This window comes from Humulus lupulus, chromosome 6 (assembly GCF_963169125.1).
Source record: "Humulus lupulus chromosome 6, drHumLupu1.1, whole genome shotgun sequence".
NCBI classification, from domain to species: Eukaryota; Viridiplantae; Streptophyta; class Magnoliopsida; order Rosales; family Cannabaceae; genus Humulus; species Humulus lupulus.
In genome coordinates this window covers 142,027,821-142,047,758 of record NC_084798.1, presented here as the reverse complement: position 1 = coordinate 142,047,758, position 19,938 = coordinate 142,027,821, and the positions used below count along the sequence as shown (strand labels likewise).

General features: G+C 36.6%; 1 non-coding gene across 1 annotated transcript; it reads right to left on the bottom strand.

Annotated features, from left to right (window-relative positions):
* Positions 1–12,538: 12,538 nt before the first annotated feature.
* LOC133787252 (small nucleolar RNA R71) lies at positions 12,539–12,644 on the bottom strand. Its single transcript, XR_009872283.1, has one exon. It is a non-coding gene; the product is annotated as a small nucleolar RNA R71 (small nucleolar RNA).
* Between the last annotated feature and the right edge of the window lie 7,294 nt (positions 12,645–19,938).

The window sequence follows — 19,938 nt, the reverse complement described above, 5'->3', positions numbered from 1 at the left end:
AACCAATCAACATGTATGAGTCTTACACACATTTCCCCCCCTTTTTTTTTATAAACTGTGTACAATTTTTATTACATTGTTTCAAGCATAAGTGTGTGACAGTGTATGCAAGGGAACATTGCCCAATGACAAATAAGTCTTTTTCGAAATTAAAATAATTGTAACCCATGAAGACGCTGTCACACTACACCAGTGGTAGCCCTTTTCTATGGTAGCGTATCTTCTTCATAACTCCGAATTACAAAGTTCCAACTTACTCAAAAGACGGCTTTCACACACTGATGTAGGTAGCTCTATTCTTGCACAGGAGCTTGAAACAATGCTACACAAAAGGAAGCTCAAACATTAAACATTGATTAATTTACTCGAATATGCCTAGGAGGAATTGATTAAATTTCTCTCAAGAATATACAACCAAAGATTCATAAACACAAGACAGATTATCCAGCTTGACACACAACAAAATTTTCAAATTGATTGACAATTTTCTTAAAAAAAATAACACACATTAGATCAAGCGGACAACACCATAACAAGAAAAATTAAAGAGAACAAACCCCCAAATATTTTCGGAGGAAATCAAAGCGAACCGAATCAAGAGCTTTAGTGAAAATATCTGCAATTTGTTTATGTGTTTCAATATATACCAAGACAAGAACTTTATTTTCAACTAATTCTCTTATGAAATGATGACGAATATCAATATGTTTAGTACGGGAATGTTGCACAGGATTTTTTGAAATATTAATTGCACTTGTATTTTCACAAAAAATAGTTAAAGTGTCAAGATCAAACCCATAATCCATCATCATTTGCTTCATCCACAAAAGTTGTGCACATCAACTTCTCGCTGCAATGTATTCGGCCTCAGCTGTTGAGAGAGAAATAGAATTCTGTTTCTTGCTGTGCCAAGAAACAAGATTATTTCCCAAGAAGAAACATCCTCCACTAGTGCTTTTTCTGTCATCAGTGTTACCTGCCCAATCAGCATCACTAAAACACACTAGATTAGGGTTAGTTTCTTTTGAATACCTAATACCATAATCAGCAGTCCCATGAACATATCGAATGATTCTTTTGACAGCTGCAACATGAGACTCCATGGGATTTCCTTGGTGCCTGGCACACACACCAACACTATAACTCAAATCAGGTCGACTAGCAGTGAGATAAAGAAGACTACCAATCATGCTCCTATACAGTGTAGGATCCACTTTGACACCATTTTCATCTTTGGATAGCTTCACAGTCGTTCCCATTGGTGTTTTGGCAATCTTTGAACTTTCAAGTCCAAACTTTTTCACCAAGTTCTTAGCATATTTGCTTTGAGAAATAAATGTGCCTTCATCTAATTGCTTGACTTGCAAACCTAAGAAATAGGTCAACTCTCCCACCATGCTCATTTCAAATTCCTCTTTCATTTGATTCACAAATACCTGCACCTCATTGTCAGAAGTAGAACCAAACACAATATCATCAACATATATCTGAGCAATAATTATGTTAGACTTAATATTTTTGATAAATAAAGTTTTATCTACTCCACCCCTTTTGTATCCATGAGAAACAAGAAATTGAGTGAGTCTCTCATACCAAGCCCGAGGGGCTTGCTTCAAAGCATAAAGAGCTTTCTCCAATTTGTAAACATGATCAGGTGCATGAGGATCTTCAAACCCTTTGGGTTGTTAAACATATACCTCTTCATTCAAGATCCCATTGAGAAATGCGGATTTCACATCCATTTGGAACAACCTGAAACCAATCAAACAAGCAATAGACAATAATAATCTAATTGATTCAAGTCTTGCAACAGGTGCAAAAGTTTCATCAAAGTCTATTCCTTCCACTTGTGTGTACCCTTGTGCCACTAATCTTGCTTTATTTCGCACGATTGTACCAAATTCATCAGATTTATTTTTGAAAATCCATTTTGTGCCAATAATATTAGTATGCAACGGTCTTGGCACAAGGATCCACACTTTGTTTCTAAAAAATTGTTCCAATTCCTCCTGCATAGCTTTAATCCAATTTTCATCAGTTAAAGCTTCTTTCACATTTTTAGGCTCAATTAGAGATAAGAAACAAACAAATTGAACAACATTACTAAACCTTCTTCGTGTTACCATACTGTCTTTTGGATTTCCAAGTATTAAATCTGCTGGATGATTTAACTTAACTCTGGTTGATGGCTCCTTTTGGACTTCATCCAAAATAATATCTGGAAATTTCTTTTCTGTCTGTCTAGAATCTGTTTCATCGGATTCGCGATGTGTTGGAACAGATGGACCAGACGTTGCAACAGTAGTATCACTGACACAAGCTTCTTCGTGTTTTTCAGTAGGTTCATCAATAAACCTTTCAATTTCTTCCTCAGTAGAAAACTCAGAAAAATCCCTGGAATCATCAATAACAACGTTAACCGACTCCATTACAGTTTGGGTTCTCATGTTATACACACGATAGGCCTTGCTGTTAGTGGAGTATCCAATAAAAACACCTTCATCACTCTTAGCATCAAATTTACCAAGATTTTCTCTATCTCTCAAAATGTAACAGACACATCCAAAAACATGAAAGTAAGCCACACTTGGTTTCTTACCTTTCCAAATTTCATAAGATGTTTTAGATGTACCTGGACGAAGGAAAACACGATTTATGATATAGCAAGCAGTGTTAATTGATTCTGCCCATAACCGTTTGGTCAATTTTTTGCTGTTTAGCATCACTCTAGCCATTTCTTGAAGAGTGCGGTTTTTCCTCTCTACAACTCCATTCTGTTGAGGAGTTTTGGGAGCTGAAAACTCATGAGAGATACCTGCAGAATTACAAAAATCATCATAGACAGAATTCTCAAATTCTTTACCATGATCACTTCTTATACGAACAATTTTTCCAATGTTGCAATCTTTTTCAACTTTTAATTTCAAGCAAAGAGTTTTAAAGGCATCAAAAGTGTCAGATTTTTCTTTCAAGAAATCCACCCAAGTATATCTAGAAAAATCATCCACACAAACAAAAATATACCTTTTCCCATTTAAACTCTCAATTTGAATTGGACCCATAAGATCCATGTGAAGCAATTCTAAAACTTTCGAAGTGTTTATGTCAGAAACACTTTTATGTGTAATTTTCAATTGCTTACCAAGTTGACAACTCTTGCACTTACCATCAGATTCTTTACCTAGCTTAGGTAAACCACGAACACTCCCTGGATGTGACAATTTTTTCAAGGTTTTGAAATTTATGTGACCAAGTTTAGCATGCCACATATCAGTGTTATTACTCACAACAGATTGACACATAATAGATGGCAGAAGAGTGTAGCAATTGTCATTAGATCTATAACCTTCAAGAACATTCTCACCATTCTTGTTTAAAACAAAACAATTCTCTTTATCAAAGTTAACAGTATAACCTTGATCACAAATTTGACTTATGCTTAGAAGATTAGCTTTAAGACCTTCCACAAGTAACACTCTTTTGATTCTAGGCAACCCTTCAAAGTTAAGAGTACCCATACCAAGAACATTACCTTCAATTCCATTGCCAAAAGTAACAAATCCACAATGCATAGGTTTTATGTCTGTAAGAATAGACTTGTCACCTGTCATATGTCTTGAACAACCACTGTCAAAATACCAAAAATATGAAGAAGCAGGTCTATCATATTCACTAGTAAAACCAACAAAACAATTATTCTTTTTTATCCAAATTTTCTTTGATTGAACATTTTCCTTTTTACTCTTTTGAAATTATCAAAATAATTGAATTTTTCAAAATATTCATTTTTAGAAAAATTCATAAGAGTGAAACACTTAGGACGAATATGACCCTTCCTACCACAAAAATGGCAGATTGGAATGAATTTTTCGAATTTACCATTGGATTTACCTGCTGACTGTGTCCTTTCTGTTGGAACAATCTGAGTACCGGATACAACAGATTTCACTGAGGATGACACAGGAACATCAGATGATAACATCCCAGCCGAGATAAAGACAGTTTTCTTTGATTTTTGAGAACTTGAAGCACCCAGTCCCACATGACTTCTTTGACCTGAATTCTGTATATTCTCAAAAATAGTTGAACCGGGGTTAAGCATTCTAACATTTTTCTCAAGAGTATCCAAATCTTTAGACAACTTATTAATTTCAACATTTTTTGAAATTATTTCTTTTTCCAAATTTTCATTCAAATCAGTAAGTTGTTTAATTTCAAGGGATAAATATTTATTTTTGCTTACCAATGATCGATTTTCAGAACACACTTTCACCCATGAACCATACATCTTTTTGTAAGATTCACTCAAAGACTCATCATTCAATTCAGATTCATCACTATCAGAATTTTCTTCATCTTTTGAAACATTATTCAAGCAAACAATTTTTTCTTTTTCAGATTTAGAACCAGGTAAAATAGAAGTGAGAGCGACATTACCTTCCTCATCTTCACTACTTTCAGAGTCATTATCACTCCAAGTAGCAATCAAACCTTTTTTGTTCTTTTTCAAAGTATTTGCACATTCAGACTGGATGTGACCAAATCCCTCACATTCCTGCACTGAATACCCTTTTTATTAGTTTGAAAAGGTTTAAGAGAAGAAGGATTACCTTTTGACATCTTTCCATTGAATTTCTTGTTTCCTATCTTATTCATATATTTTCGAAAATTCTTTGCAAGCATTGCCATTTCATTATCACCATCTTCATCATCTGAGATTTCCTTTTCAGTGCTCTTGAAAGCTATGGTTTTCTCCTTTTTTTGGAAGTACTTGGCTTGTCCTTTTGACGAATCTTTTGATTTAACTCAAAGGTACGAAGTGACCCCATCAGTTCTTCTACCTTCATAGTACTGAAATGTTTTGCCTCTTCCATAGCAGTGAGCTTAACATTGAACCTGTCAGGAAGAACTCGAACGATTTTTCTTAGAAGAACAGAATCATCAAGTTTTTCACCAAGTGCAAAATACTCATTAGAAATATCAGATAATCTCTCATAAAATTCAGATAGTGTTTCAGAATCAGACATTCTAAGGTCATCAAACCTGGTTTGTAACATAATAAATCTAGACCTTTTAACATCTATAGTTCCTTCGAACTGAGTTTGAAGAATTGTCCAAGCATCTTTAGCCGAGACACATGTGGAAACAAGTTTTATAAAACTTTCTCCAACACCATTAAATATGGCGTGAAGAGCTTTATTATTATAGCTAGATAATTTTTCTTCTTCTGTGTCCCAAACAAGTTCAGATTTTACAATTGTGCTTCCATCTTCTCCTTTTTCAGTAGGAGGTGACCATCCAGACAAAATTGCTCTCCATGCTTTCTCATCTTGAGCTTTTATGAAAGCTCTCATCCTAACTTTCCAATATGGATAGTTTGAGTCATTTAGCAATGGAGGTTGAGACACTGAACTACCTTTTGCAAAGAAAGACATTTCACACAAAACAAATCAAATGGAAAATAACCACAAGATCTCACTAAGAGTTTAGTGAACCGCTCTGATACCAATTGAAATTCCATTTTTTATGATTACCAACTTAATTATTTAAATTAAATAATTAATTGTTGAACTGTTACAAAAATGTTTAAACAGATACAAAGACTGTTTGAACAGAAACCAGATATGTTTAAACAGTTTGTGACCAGAAGATAAAAACGAACATAAAGTAAATAACACACGAATTTTTACGTGGTATCAGCAATCTTTGCAGATTGCTACTAGTCCACGAGGCCACGCCCAGAGAATGAAATTTATTAGAAGAATATCTAACTGATTACAAAACCAAATTGACTTATACAAATAAAGACTCCCTCTTGAATTTGTCGCAACTGTTGTAATCTAAACTCCTAATCAAATTTCTGAAGTGCTAGGATCTTGAACTCCCTTCAAATCATAACACTTGCACTTTTCCTCCCGAAAAGTGACTCACGAACAAGACTTCTCCTGAAGCTTGATGACCAATGTCCAAGTGTGTTCAACCTGCACAATTAACATAAAGAAAACAATACAGAAGTACACTGTAATAAACCACTAAGAACTTGTTGGACTCAAGTTCTTCACATAATCAAAAGTCTCTCTAAAACTTGAAAAATATTTGGAAAATAATATACCAAGAGAGATGATTAAAAACCAACGACCTAAGGATGATTATATACATTTTAGAATCCCTTTAGGTCGTGGAAAACAAATCAGAAATCAAACAGCCAATAAATGGAAAATCTTCCAAAACAGAAAAGTCAGAATCTGTTCAAACAGACTGGCAATCCGTTCAAACAGATTCATTGAACCTGGACAGTTTTTCAACCCAGTTTCCTTAAATAAATAAGGAAACAATATATCCTTTATTATTGCAAGCTGTACACAATTTCTGGGCAACCAAATCAGATAAATGAAAATAAATACTAATAATTTCCATATAAACCAATTTCAAGAAATGATATTCTTTTATAGGAAATTATATATTTATTTTATAATCATATATAGAATAATCTGATTTATATCACACAAAACAGGAAACTAACTATTTTCGAAATGTACCAAAATATTACAAAACAGGAAACTACTAATTTCGAAAATACCCTTTTAATTAATTTTGTCATTATTGTCAAATATGCCAATAAAGGATTTTACAACGGGTATGGAGCATAACAATCCCAAAAGTACTCATTAATTAAACAATAAATAAGATTTTTTTCTTTAGTTTCCATCCTATGTGGCTAATAGAAAGTTGATGTGACATTTTTGATGTTGATTTGTCGTTACCACATCAGTGTCATGAGTATAATTCAATTAAAAAAATTATTTTTAAAATAAAATCATAAAGAATACTAATTTTACATTTTATTAATTTAAATAAAAATATATTTAAATAATAAAACAAGAAAAAAACCCCTAGAACTTATTCTAAATTAAAACTTTTTTCTTCTTTCTTCTTTTCTTCTCGTTTCTCTCGATACATCTTCTCCATCATCATCTTTTGTTTTTCTTCTTTCTCCTCTTACTATCCTAGATTTTAAATTTCTATTTGGTAAATCTATTGATGAACCAAATCCAAACACCAAATTTAACAACAACCCAAACAAAATTATTCATAAAAAAATTGATTCTTTATAGCTAAATCTCAAACTAATACATAATATCACAACCCAGAATGTTGAAAACTCAAAGTTGGACACCGTCTAGGTGCAACATCATACCAATCACCGACAACCTAGAACCTAGACTTCGCAACCCAGAAAACTTGAAATCCAGATCCTATCTCCAACTTGCCATCAAAAAGATAACAACCAACCAAACTCAGATCCAACTTCGTCGACACCTCGCAGTGGCTAGATCTCTAATACCCAATATTATAGTTTTGTTTAGAACATACTATTATTCTAGTTAGTGGGACGATTGCTTAGGAAATAGAATTAATTTATTTTGAGTAAATAAATTATATAGTGTGTTGAATATGTTCTTTTGATTTGTTGTCATCACATGACATGTTCTCAAAGAACTCAACATCTCTTGATTCAAGTATCACATTGGACTCCAAGTCTAACAATCTATAAGCCTTGCTATGATTGTGTGTGGGTGATTATGGATAGGTTTACCAAATCCACCCACTTTTTGCCTATGATGACGACTTATACTGGGGAGCAGTATGCTAAATTGTATGTGAAGTAAATTGTATGACTTCATGGGGCTCCGAGGTCGATAGTATCTGACAGGGACCCCACCTTCACCTCCAAGTTTTGGGAGAGCCTGCAGAAGGCTATGGGCACGCAATTGTAGTTTAGTACTGCTTATCATCCTCAGATGGATGGACAATCTGAGAGGACGATCCAGATACTGGAGGATATGTTACGAGCCTGTGTGCTGGATTTTGGGGGATCTTGGAGTAAGTATCTCCCTTTGATTGAGTTTTCGAATAATAACAGTTATTAGGCGACTATCGGAGTGGCTCCGTATGAGATGTTATATGGGAGGAAGTGCAGATCACCTATCCATTGGGATGAGACGGGTGAGAGAAGATACCTAGGTCATGAGGTTGTTTAGAGGACCAATGAGGCGATTGAAAAGATTAGAGCTCGAATGCTCGCCTTCCAAAGTCGCTAGAAGAGTTACTCAGACTTAAAACGCAGGAGCGTAGGGTTTCAAGTCGGTGACCATGTATTTATAATAGTTTCCCCCTTACGAGGAGTGAAACAGTTTTGTGGAAGGGGCAAGCTGAGCCTGGGTTTGTTGGCCCCTTTTAGATTCTTGAACGGGTTGGAGAGGTAGCTTACAAATTGGCGATGCCTCCAGCTCTATTAGGGGTTCACAGTGTGTTTCATGTATCCATGCTCTGAAAGTATGTATCACATTCTACGCACATGCTGAGTTGTGAGAACTTGGAGCTGGATCAGGGTTTATCGTATGAAGAGAAGCCGATTCACATTCTTTACTGAAAGGATAAAGTCTTGCAGAGCAAGACCATCGCCTTAGTGAAAGTGTTGTGGTGGAACAACAAAGTGGAATAGGTGACTTGGGAACTTGAGACAGATATGCCAGATCATTATCTCGAGTTATTTAGGTAATTTCGAGGATGAAATTTATGTATGGAGGGGATAGTTGTAGCGTCCCAAATTTGCTAATAAGGCTTAGGGCCTTAATTAGTGTGTCTGGATGGCAATAATTGATTTAATTATGTTAATAAATAAATTTGATGATTATATGATTATAAATATGTATGTGGGCCCCATTTGGCTATTAGGGGCATATTTGTAATTTTAGCTGTTCAAGGCATAAATGCAATAGTTTTGTATATTGTGATTGATACCATGCGTGAGTGGTGATATAGTTGTGATGCACGATCCGAGACAATCCTAGGGAGCAGTTTAGCTAAAAAGTCACAACGGGGTCAAATGCTCGGCTCAAGAGGAGCCTAGGGGTATTTTGGGAATATTATATGTGTTCGAGATTTATTGAGTAATGGGTAGTAGTTTAGTAATTATTTTGAATGTCGGAAGGAAATGGGAATTTATAGGAACACTCGAGGAATTAGCGGGACACGACAAATGACAGAATTTCCCTTGGTGGCGCTTGAGGACTTAGATTGACTTAAGGGGGTAGTTTGGTCTTTTGGCAGGGGATATACATGGTTTATAGCCTGGAGAAGTAACTGGAACTAAGGAGAAGGAATGAAAAAGAACAGAAATACTCTCTCTCTCTCTCTCTCTCTTTCATCCTCTAGAAGACTTAGTTGATTGTTGGAGTTTTGGAGGAGAAATTCAAAACTGAAGCTTGGTACTTGGGGAGGATAAGCCTAGGGTGCTGGAGAGCTGGGTTAAGCTCAAAAATCTTCATTGAGGTTTTCAGCAAGGGTCAGGTTAGAGGACTGTGCTCGGGATTGCGATGCTCAGGATGCTTGGGACATAGGTAAGGGCAAGGAAAAGGTTGACCAACCATGAGTACGGAGAGCGTGGAGCGATGGGTACATGTTTGGCCTACCTAGCTGCCACGACCAGGGTTGTTTTGGGAAAATGAAATGTATTGTAATAGTTTTTTTGTCGCCTAAGTCGACCACGTGTACATTTTGCTTTGTAACATATTTTCTAAACAAAATTTTTGGATCCCAACTGTAAAACTTTCTCAGATTTCAATAAATAACCAAATGTTTTTATATTTTATGACTTTTAACGGGATTTATCCCAGTTTAGTTACACTTTTAACCTAAAACCTCGATTAGCGAGTTAATGGCACATTTTAAACTTACTTAGTAACGACTCTAATGAAGTAGGGTGTTACAATTGTCCTATCTTGCAACCGGGCAATTGAACCCTTCATTCTTAGCAAACGGTGTTGACGCGTCCCATGATGAGATGCTCTGTCCAATCAATCCTCAAATTAAGTACTTCTTCAACTGAAACACTAATTCTTTCTGCTAAGCTAATACCGTTCTTCATGATGTCCTTGGTATCGATTCTATCCGTACCTTAATTCCATCGTGTACTTAATGATTCTTTATGCACCCATCTGAAACCTTACTGCCAATCCAGTTTTCATTCGATCTAACTGATATATTCCAAGTGGCACCCACCACAATACCTACGCATCCCGTAGACACAACCGGGTCCTTCCCTTTTAAATTCATACATTACCACCATCTCTTGCAATCCATGGTTGTCCCTTATTTAACAGATTAATCCCTACTCAGGATCATATCAAAATCCTCAATGACAAGCTCAATCAATTCTACTATAAACCTTTTACCAATGATACTCTAACCCTTCTCTTGGAGGATACTGATAACTCTATATTTTAGAGTTATTAATTGAGCTTTTGAACTTTAAAATTTAAGTGAAATAGAGTGTTTGTGTTATTATTGTGTGGTTTTAGTCATTTTGTCTTTTAATTTTGTTGTGTATTTTATTTTAATTAATGATAACTCTTGTGGAAAATAATTAGATTATGTTCTAAAAATGTGGTATTTATTTTGAAGGCAAAAAAAGAAAGTGTGCGTGGGAAGTTTAGTGAAACATGTGCAAGGAAATAATCATGGAGCTGAAATTCTGACAATTTGCTATAGCATCAGTCAACTCTGCTGCAGCAAAAAGTTTTCACAATTGGCAAGTGATTAAATGAGGTGGAGAGACTTGAGTAGTGGGAGGATGAGGTGGAAAGTAGCTGAAAAATTCTTAAAAAAAAGAGTGGTCCCCACATATAGAGAGAGAGAAAGAGAGGGTTTATACCCTTTTTCAGCCCCAAAAAAGGAGAGGATCTTCTCTAAGAAAAAAACCTAGCTGCCTATCACCATGGAAGGTGTTTTTCTGCACTTTTGGGAGATGAAACATCAAGAAAAGAAGGAGAAAAACCTAGGAGGAGGAAGCTTGAAGAAGAAGAAGAGTTAGAAGACAAAGAATAGAAGATTTCTATCATTTTGGCTTGTCTTTCTAAACTCTCTTTTCCTATAATTTATTTTTCTCATCTTGAACTCTTGAGATAATGTTGAATATATATTGTTGTGATGGGTATTTTGATTATGAGCTAATTTGTTGTGTTAGGGGTATTGATGAACCCTAATTTGTAATCTACCCCAAAGTGTTGAATGTTTTATGCAATTTTTCTCTTGTTCATTTGAGCTATATTTATTGTGCAACTCTTGGTTGAGAATGATCAACTTAGGTGAGGAACAAGCTAGTTTTAATTCCAGAAGGGTTAGAATTAGTGGAAATGCTTGATTGATGCATGTTGATAAATTTTTTATTGATTAGTGGATAACTTGGGGATATTTTATTCACCTTGCAAACTTGAAGGATTGATGCTTGAAATTATGTTCTTGAAATTAAATTTAGCATAGGAGTATGTGAATTTAATTGATGGAACTTTAACATGAGCATTTGGAAAAATGGCATGTGCATTAAATTGGAAATCCTAGTTACAAGAGAACTTTGCTATGAACTTTGTTGCAACATTAGGGGCAAAACTACAAATTAGGGGGATTTGATATGCCTAACTTTTATCATAATATTCATCCCAATTGTCATTTTCTAGCTTTAGTTTTAAAGACCTATTTTAATTCTATTGTTTATTTTTTTTAGATCAATTAATTAAATCATCAAAATAATTAATTGTACCCCAAATTGTTTGATGTTGATTTTTACAATATTTGTTTGGCAATCCTTGAGGAGATGATAAAAATTACTTTCATTATATTACTTGTTTGACGATTGTGTACACTTGCACACACTCAAGAAAATTCGCAACATGTTTTTGGCACCATTGTCGGGGATTGTTTAATGTCAATTATTGTAAAGTTAATTATCTTGCAATTTGGTTTAAATTTTCTTTTGTGATAAGTTGGGTTATTCTTGTGAAAAATTCAGATTTACATAGTGTATGAATGAGAGTCAAGACCCTGAACTACATACCATTGATCTAGAAATCGAGCGTACATTTAGAAGAAGGCGAAAGATACAAAAATCACAAAGGGAAGTAGTAGTGATGGATGTTGAGCAAGGGGCTCAAGAGAGAGCCGCTCAGAGGGTAGAAAATCTAGCAGGAGCTACTCAAGGGGTGGCAAATCTACCAGGAGCCGCTCATGTTCCACCGGTAAATCTAGAAGGAGCTACTTAAGATCGAGTAGCTCAAGGGGAGTAGCTACCAATAATGGGAAAAATGCAGTTATTGTGGCTGATGATAGAGATCGTGCTATCAGGAAATATGCTCTCCCCTTCTTCAATGAGCTCAATCCAGGCATCGTTAGACCAGAAATTCAGGCAGCACAGTTTGAATTGAAGCCAGTCATGTTCCAGATGCTTCAAACTGTGGGCCAGTTTAGTGGGATGCCAACAAAGGATCCTCACCTTCACCTTCGCTTGTTCATTGAAGTGAGTGACTCTTTCAAGCTGCCCGGAGTGACAGAGGATGCCTTGAGACTAAAGTTGTTCCCATACTCCTTGAGAGACAGAGCTAGAGCTTGGTTGAACTCTTTGCCATCTGATTCTGTGAATACTTGGCAAGAGTTAGCTAAGCAGTTTTTGATGAAGTATTTTCCTCCCACTAAAAATTCCAAGCTCCGCAATGAGATTCTTCATTTCAACAACTTGATGAAGAATCTTTATATGAGGCATGGGAGCGGTTTAAGGAGTTGTTGTGCAATTTCCCTCACCATGGCATTCTACATTGCATCCAGATGGAGACCTTCTATAACAGTCTCAATGCTCATACAAGAATGGTGGTTGATGCTTCAGCGAACGAGGCTCGTCTTGCTAAGTCATATAATGAGGCATATGAAATCGTTGAGAGAATATCCAACACAACTATCAGTGGCCCACTCCTAGATCGTTTACAGGGAGAAAGGTGGCTGGAATTCATGATGTAGATGCCATCACTTCTTTGGTAGCCCAAGTGTCCTCTATTTCTAATATGCTCAAGAAAATGAATATGGGGATGAATCAATCAATGGGGCAGCCTATGGGGACACAAATGGGGCAAATGGAGAGCATTTCTTGTGTGTATTGTGGTGAGGTTCAGTTGAGATCAGTTATCAACGGTGAGATGTTAGTAAAAGCTGTGGTGCAAAACAAATTACAAACCAGCAAACTGTATAGTCAGTTGGTTAATAAGGATAAAGTTCCTATTGCTCATGTTGTTTGGTGTAGTTTGACCTTGCCCAAGGATAGATTTATTCTATGGCAAGCTTCTTTGGGACACTTGTTAACCAGGGATAATCTTTTAAGATGCCATCTGCAGCTGGTTTCTAGTCTCTGTCCTATTTGTGAATTACAGCAAGAATGTCACGAACACTTGTTTTTTCAGTGTCAATTTTCTCAACAGGTGAGAAATCGTGTTGCTAGTTGGCTGGGCAGAGAGGTTTGGCCTGTGCATTATCAAGGCTGGCTTGAGTGGATGAAGGGGAAACCGAAGGGTATTCAACAGAAAGTCTTTGCTGCTGGTTTAGCAGCCTCTGTTTATCTGGTTTGGTGGAACAGAAACCAGTGCATGTTCAACTACTTTTCTGTTTCTGTTAACAAGGCCTTTGCTCAAATGCAAGATTGTTTAAACACTAGAGTTTCTAGTGTGTCTAAAGCTAAACTAAAAAGTAAAGACTTAGTCTTTCTTAAAAATCTGAACCTCTTGTAATTTTTGGATTGGTGGGCTCTTTTTGAGCTAGCTTTGTAATTGGTTTTGGGTGTTAAAATTATTCTTTGTTCATAAAAAAAAAAAAAAGAAAAAGTGTTTGAAATTCTGGGTCTGCGAGGTTGCTTCGCGGCGCTCTTCTTTGTGCACTGTAGCCTGCATGAACTCAGTGGCTAGGGTGGTTCTCTGAATTGCCTTGGCGTCACGGCGCAGCGTGTCTAGAAAAAAAGGCTTGGAAGGCTCTTTGACATGTAGAGCATCGTGGCCCTTAGTAAGGGGCACCGCAACTCAAATGGGAAAAATTGTCCATATAGGGATTTTGGTAAGGGAACTCAATCCTAAAGGTTCAGGAAGGATTCTACTACCCCATTTAGTAGAATTCGTGGCCCCAGAGGCTAGGGCTAAATCTTGAAGCTTTTAATTGGTTTATTTCTTGATGGATATCAATTATTATTTTGTGACTAGGGGCACTGCAAGGCTTAGAAAGGAAATGATCATGCTCGTTGTTTCCATAACCTATCGTAGAGGACTCGAGGTAAGAAAATCGTCTCTTGCACAAAGTGTAGGGCGTGCGCCCCAATTATTGGGCATGGCAATGACCGTGTCATGAAATCATTTACAGTAGAATGTCTATTGTGTTTGAATTTATGCTGATATACTTGTTTGTATTGATTGCTCGGTCGGGAGGTCGTTAACGGCATTACATGCATAATGTATGTCGTAGTAGTGGGGCCATAACACGGATGTGATATTTGCCATAATTGCAAGGCCATTTTAAAGATGTGGCAATCCAAATACTTGGCATGAGTCGTATATTGTTTGGAAAGTTTATGTGAATTGGTTGTGGTTATAGTGTATGGAATCATGTTAATGTTATATTATTATTTCTGTGATTGTTTTGGTTTTCTTGCTGAGCCTCAGCTCACGGGTGCTTCGTGGTGCAGGTAAGGGCAAAAGAAAGTTGGACCATCCATGAATTGGAGAGCTGTAGGGGTGGCATGTACATACTCAGCCTGCTCGGCCACCACAGACAAGATAGTTTGGGGAACATGAGTCTTTAGTTGAAAATTATCCGCTTAGGTTTTCTAAGCCTGTAATTTGTGATAAACTTGTATTTTGTTTAGAAACTTTTGGGATTCCTTGTAATTATTCAAACTTTTTAATGAAAAGTTCAACTTTTTAACGATATCTTTTAATACTAAACTTTCATGTAAACTTTATCAGACTTTTATGTCCAAATGATTCGCTTAACGAGTTAAGCACTATTTTTAACACACATCGTCATGATCTTGACTATTCAGGTCGTTATAAGTATCTTCAAAGGAAGGCTAGGAATAGAGATTTTTGGATCACAAATCTTCATTTCTGTCAAGCCTTATCACTTTTGTGTATGCTTATGATTTTATGTAACTTGTGTTTATTTTCAAAGTTCTTGTTTTTCCAAAGGTTTTTGTGCTATATAAATTCATGGAAGAAAACTCCTCAATCTCATCCCAAAAGTTCATGTCTCAAGATCTAGTCAGACTAGATAGATTTGACGGTTCTAACTTTGTTTGATAGCAAGACGAGATAAAGTTTATTCTCACAACATTGAAAGTCCACTACATCCTTGATAAAGATTTGAAGATCTTGGAGGCTCCAAAGGATGATGACTCGTAAGAAGTGAACAAACAAAGAAAGAAAAGGGAAGAACATGAACTCATTTGTTGAGGCCACATTCTTAATTTATTGTTAGATTGTCTCTATGATCTCTACACAAATACAACATCGGCAAAGGAGAAATGGGAAGCTCTTGAGAAGAAATACAAAACCGAAGAAGAAGGTACGAAGAAATTTCTCATCACTCAATACATGGAATTTAAATTCTTTGATGCTAAACCCTCACTTTCCCAAATTCATGAGCTTCAAATTATTGTGAATAAGTTGTTAACCCTCAAGATAACATTGATAGAACCATTCATTGTGGGAGGGATTATAGCCAAACTACCTCCATCTTGGAGAGTGTATATGAAGAAGACTCTCCATAAGAACGAAGAAATATCTTTGGAAGAAATCTTAAAACACCTAGAGATTGAAGAGGAATCTCGGTCTAGAGACAAGAGTATCGAAGAGTTCAATGTTAGGACATCCAAGGAAAATGCCATAGAGAAACCCTCTCAATCCAAAGGGAAGACTCACAAGAAACCCCAATCAAAGAATGATACTCATCTAGCTCCAAGAAAGAATGAAGGGAAATCCATGGGTGTGAGAGGCCCTATTTTTGTTTGTCGCAAGAGTGGTCACTTGGCTAGAGAATGTAAGTATCGAAAGCCCCATAAAAATGGATCTAAAGTCAACACAACTCAAGAGGCGTTTGTTTCCACTTTAAGTGAGGTGAATGCCATCCATGTAACCTATGATAGAAAGGTCTTCAAGACTTTTGAGGAGTCAAAGGATGGACATGAGTTCCAAATGGGGAATGAGAAAAGGTCCATGCTATTGGGCAAGGGGAATGTTGATCTGTACTGCACATCTAGAAAGAAAGTTATTTTGACCAATGTGTTGTATTTTCCTGATATGAGTAGAAATCTTGTGAGTGCGCATTTGTTGAGCAAACCGGGCATTAAAGTAGAGTTTGAGGCCGGTAAGATAACTTTATCTAAGGGAAACTATTTTATGGGAAAAGGGTTATGTTTGTGATGGGATGATTAAATTGTGTATCAAGAATAATGGTTTTGATTCTATTACTTTGTTGCATAATAGACTTACTCATATAGGATTTATTACAATTAGATGAATTATTAAATGTAGTTTAATTGTATGCAATGATATTGAGCATGAAAAATGTGAATTATGTCTTAAATATATGATGGTAAAGACAAAATTTCCTAGTGTTGAAAGGAAAACTAATTTGTTAGATTTGATACATAGAGGATGACAAAGGTATTTTATTACATTTATCCATGATTGTTCTAGAATCACATTTGTATACTTGCTTAAAAATAAGGATGAGACCTTTACCATGTTTAAAATCAATAAATCTGAAGTTGAAAATCAATTGGAAAAGAAAATTAAAGTGATTAGAAGTGATAGGGGCGGTGAATACTTTTCCAATGAGTTTAATGTGTTTTGTTAGATGAATGGTAAAATACATGAATTTACAGCCCCTTATACTCCCCAACAAAATGGTATTGCAAAAAGAAAAAATAGAACCTATGTAATGATTAATGCTATGCTATTACATGCAAATTTGACTTTTGATTTATGGGGAGAAGCCTTGCTTACCACTTGTCATATTCTAAATCAAAATTCTCTTAAAAAGAATTAAATTTCACCTTATGAGATATGGAAGGGAAAGACGCCCAATCTAGGATATCAAAAAGTGTGAGTGTGCCTTGCTTATTGCAAGAACGCGGAGCCTAAAAGGGCCAAGTTAGGTCCAAGGGCCATCAAATGTGTATTTGTAGGCTATGCCTCAAATAGCATGGCCTATAGGTTATTAGACTTGGAGTCTAATGTGATAATTTAATCAAGAGAAGTAGATTTCTTTGAGAATTTCTTGTATAGTTAGAATAACCCTCAAGAACCAATCTCATTGGAAGGAACTCAAGTGGAGTTACCTTCAAAGGTTGTAGAGCAACCAATATTGCCTAGAAAAAGCCAAAGGCTTAAAGAGAGTGGATCACAAAATCAAACATCTCAAGTGGAGACTCTTTATCTAGTAAAGGGAAACCATAAGGGTGTTACTTGGAAGTATCCTATGGTACTTTAAGTGGAGTATGATCCTAAGAATTTCCAAGAGGTTATGTCCTCAAGAGACTCTAACTTTTGAAAAGAGGCAATAAATTATGAGATGGATTCGATCATGTCAAAGCAAACATGGGAGATTGTTGATCTACGATAAGGATCAAAGCCAATAGGGTGTAAGTAGGTTTTTTGAAAGAAGTACAATACAAATGGGATCATTCAAGCCTACAATGAAAGATTGGTGGCCAAATGGTTTAGACAAAAAGAGGGCATAAGCTACTTTGATACCTATGCATCGATAGCAAGGAAAACATCTATAAGATTGTTGTTTGCCTTACATCAATACACAACCTATATGTTCATCAAATGGATGTCAAGATGGCATTCCAAAAATGGTAACCTCGATGAGGAGGTATACATGGAACAAATGGAAAGGTTTGCTCTCAAGGGGAGTGAGCATAAGGTGTGTAGACATGTCAAATGATTATATGGTTTGAAGGAAGCACCAAAACAATGGCACAAGAAGTTTGATGAGGCATGTAGGCATAAGGTGTGTAGCATGAACATAAGGTGTGTAGGCATGTCAAATGATTATATTCTAAGACTTGTGATGACTATGTCATCTTAGTGTGTCTATATGTTCATGATATGGTGATATTGAGTAATGACATGAAAGGCATAATAGAAACAACCAGGTTTTCATCTTCTAATTTCAAGATCAAGGACCTTGAAGAGAGGCTGATACCATTTTAGGTATTAAAGTTAGAAGGAGTGTTGATGGATATGATTTAGGTCAAGCACATTATGTTCAAAAAATGATTGAGAAATCTGGTCATTTCAATATCAAAGAGGCAAACACACCCTTCGATTAAAGTCTAAAGCTTGAAGAAAATGAAGTGAAGCGGTGGCTCAACTAGACTATACAAGTGAGATTGGGAGTTTGATGTATGCTGCTCATTGTACAAGAGTGGACATTGCATTTGCAGTTAGTAAACTTAGTAGATTTACCAGCGATCCAAGTATCTTACATTGCAAGGCAGTTGAAAGAGTGTTTGGATAACTTAAAAGGAAAAAAGAGTTACGCCTCAAATATTCTAAGTTTCCTAAGGTACTTGAGGGATATACCAACGCAAGTTGGATATCCTGTGTAAGAGATAATCGCTCCACCACTGATTGAGTGTTCATCCTTGGTAGGGGTGCAGTTTCTTGGGGTTCTTAGTGTTGACTGCGTTTTTAGCCAACGACGTGAGAACGTCAGTAACGACAAGCCTTCAAGAGAATGTAAACGACACAGATGGTATAATAAAGAAAATAAAGAACACACAAGAGATTTTTATAGTGGTTCAGCCCCGATTGTCGGTAATAGCCTAATCCACTTAGAGTTATGATTTATAAATCTATACTCAAGATCAGATGGACTGAGCCAATTAAGTTTCTTCAGTACAGATTGTGAAAATACAAGAATTCTCTCTAATTTCAGCACTTTCTCTCTCTAGAATAGACAGACCCAATTTTCTCTCTCTAGAAAGAAGAAGCAGAAAAAGACCTTTCTCTCATCCCATAAGCTCTCTATTTATAGACCTGGGATCCTCAACTGATATCCCCTTATGATCGGGATATTTTATTATATTTATTACATTTATATTACAAATAAACATTCAAAATTCAAAATGTAACAAACTCCCCATTTGTGGGAAGAATGAGAGATTCCCGCGCATGTTGTTGAAGTTGTGTCTGACTTAGTCTCCTCTAACTAGCTGATCCACCTCCTACTCACTACCCATGCAAGTGCTGGTCGAACATGCATGGTGGTAGGATATGCATGGTGGTAGGATATGCATGGTGGTAGGACATGTTTTTGGTGGGTTGAACGTGCATGGTGGTAGGAGATGCACTTCTCTCCTCTAACATGCACTCTCCTCTAGCATGCCATGTTGCTCCTTGAACCAATCTCCTTGGCTTCTCCTCGGACCAAGGTGGTCCGAGGCAACCTCCTTGGCACCTCACCTTGGACAACATTGAGGCAACCTCACCTTGAACAACATTGAGGCAACCTCACCTTGAACAACATTGAGGCAACCTCACCTTGGACAACATTGAGGCAACCTCACCTTGGACAACATTGAGGCAACCTCACCTTGGACAACATTGAGGCAACCTCACCTTGGACAACATTGAGGCAACCTCCTTTAGCATCTCCCAAACATGTCCGATCGGACATTGTATAGGATCTCCTTATCAAAATATAAGTCTCCATTCTCTTGCATGAGACTCCTCCTCCTTAGCTACTTACCTTGGACACGTTCGAGCCAACACTTAAGAAACCTTGGGAGGCTTGCCTCCTACACATCCTTGGGGTCTCCTAGGACCACATCCTCCTTGAGTTCTCCTCGGACCTCATCCTTGGTTCTCCTAGGATCACTCTCTTGGGGTCTCCTAGGACCACATCCTCCTTGGGGTCTCCTAGGACCATTCCCCTTAACTCTCCTAGAATGCATTCCCCCTTAGCCTCCTAGGATGCATCTTCCTATTTTTTGGGTATAACATTTGCCCCCCAAGTTTATTATACGATTTCCCTCGTATGATAAACTTTTCTTTTAGCAAA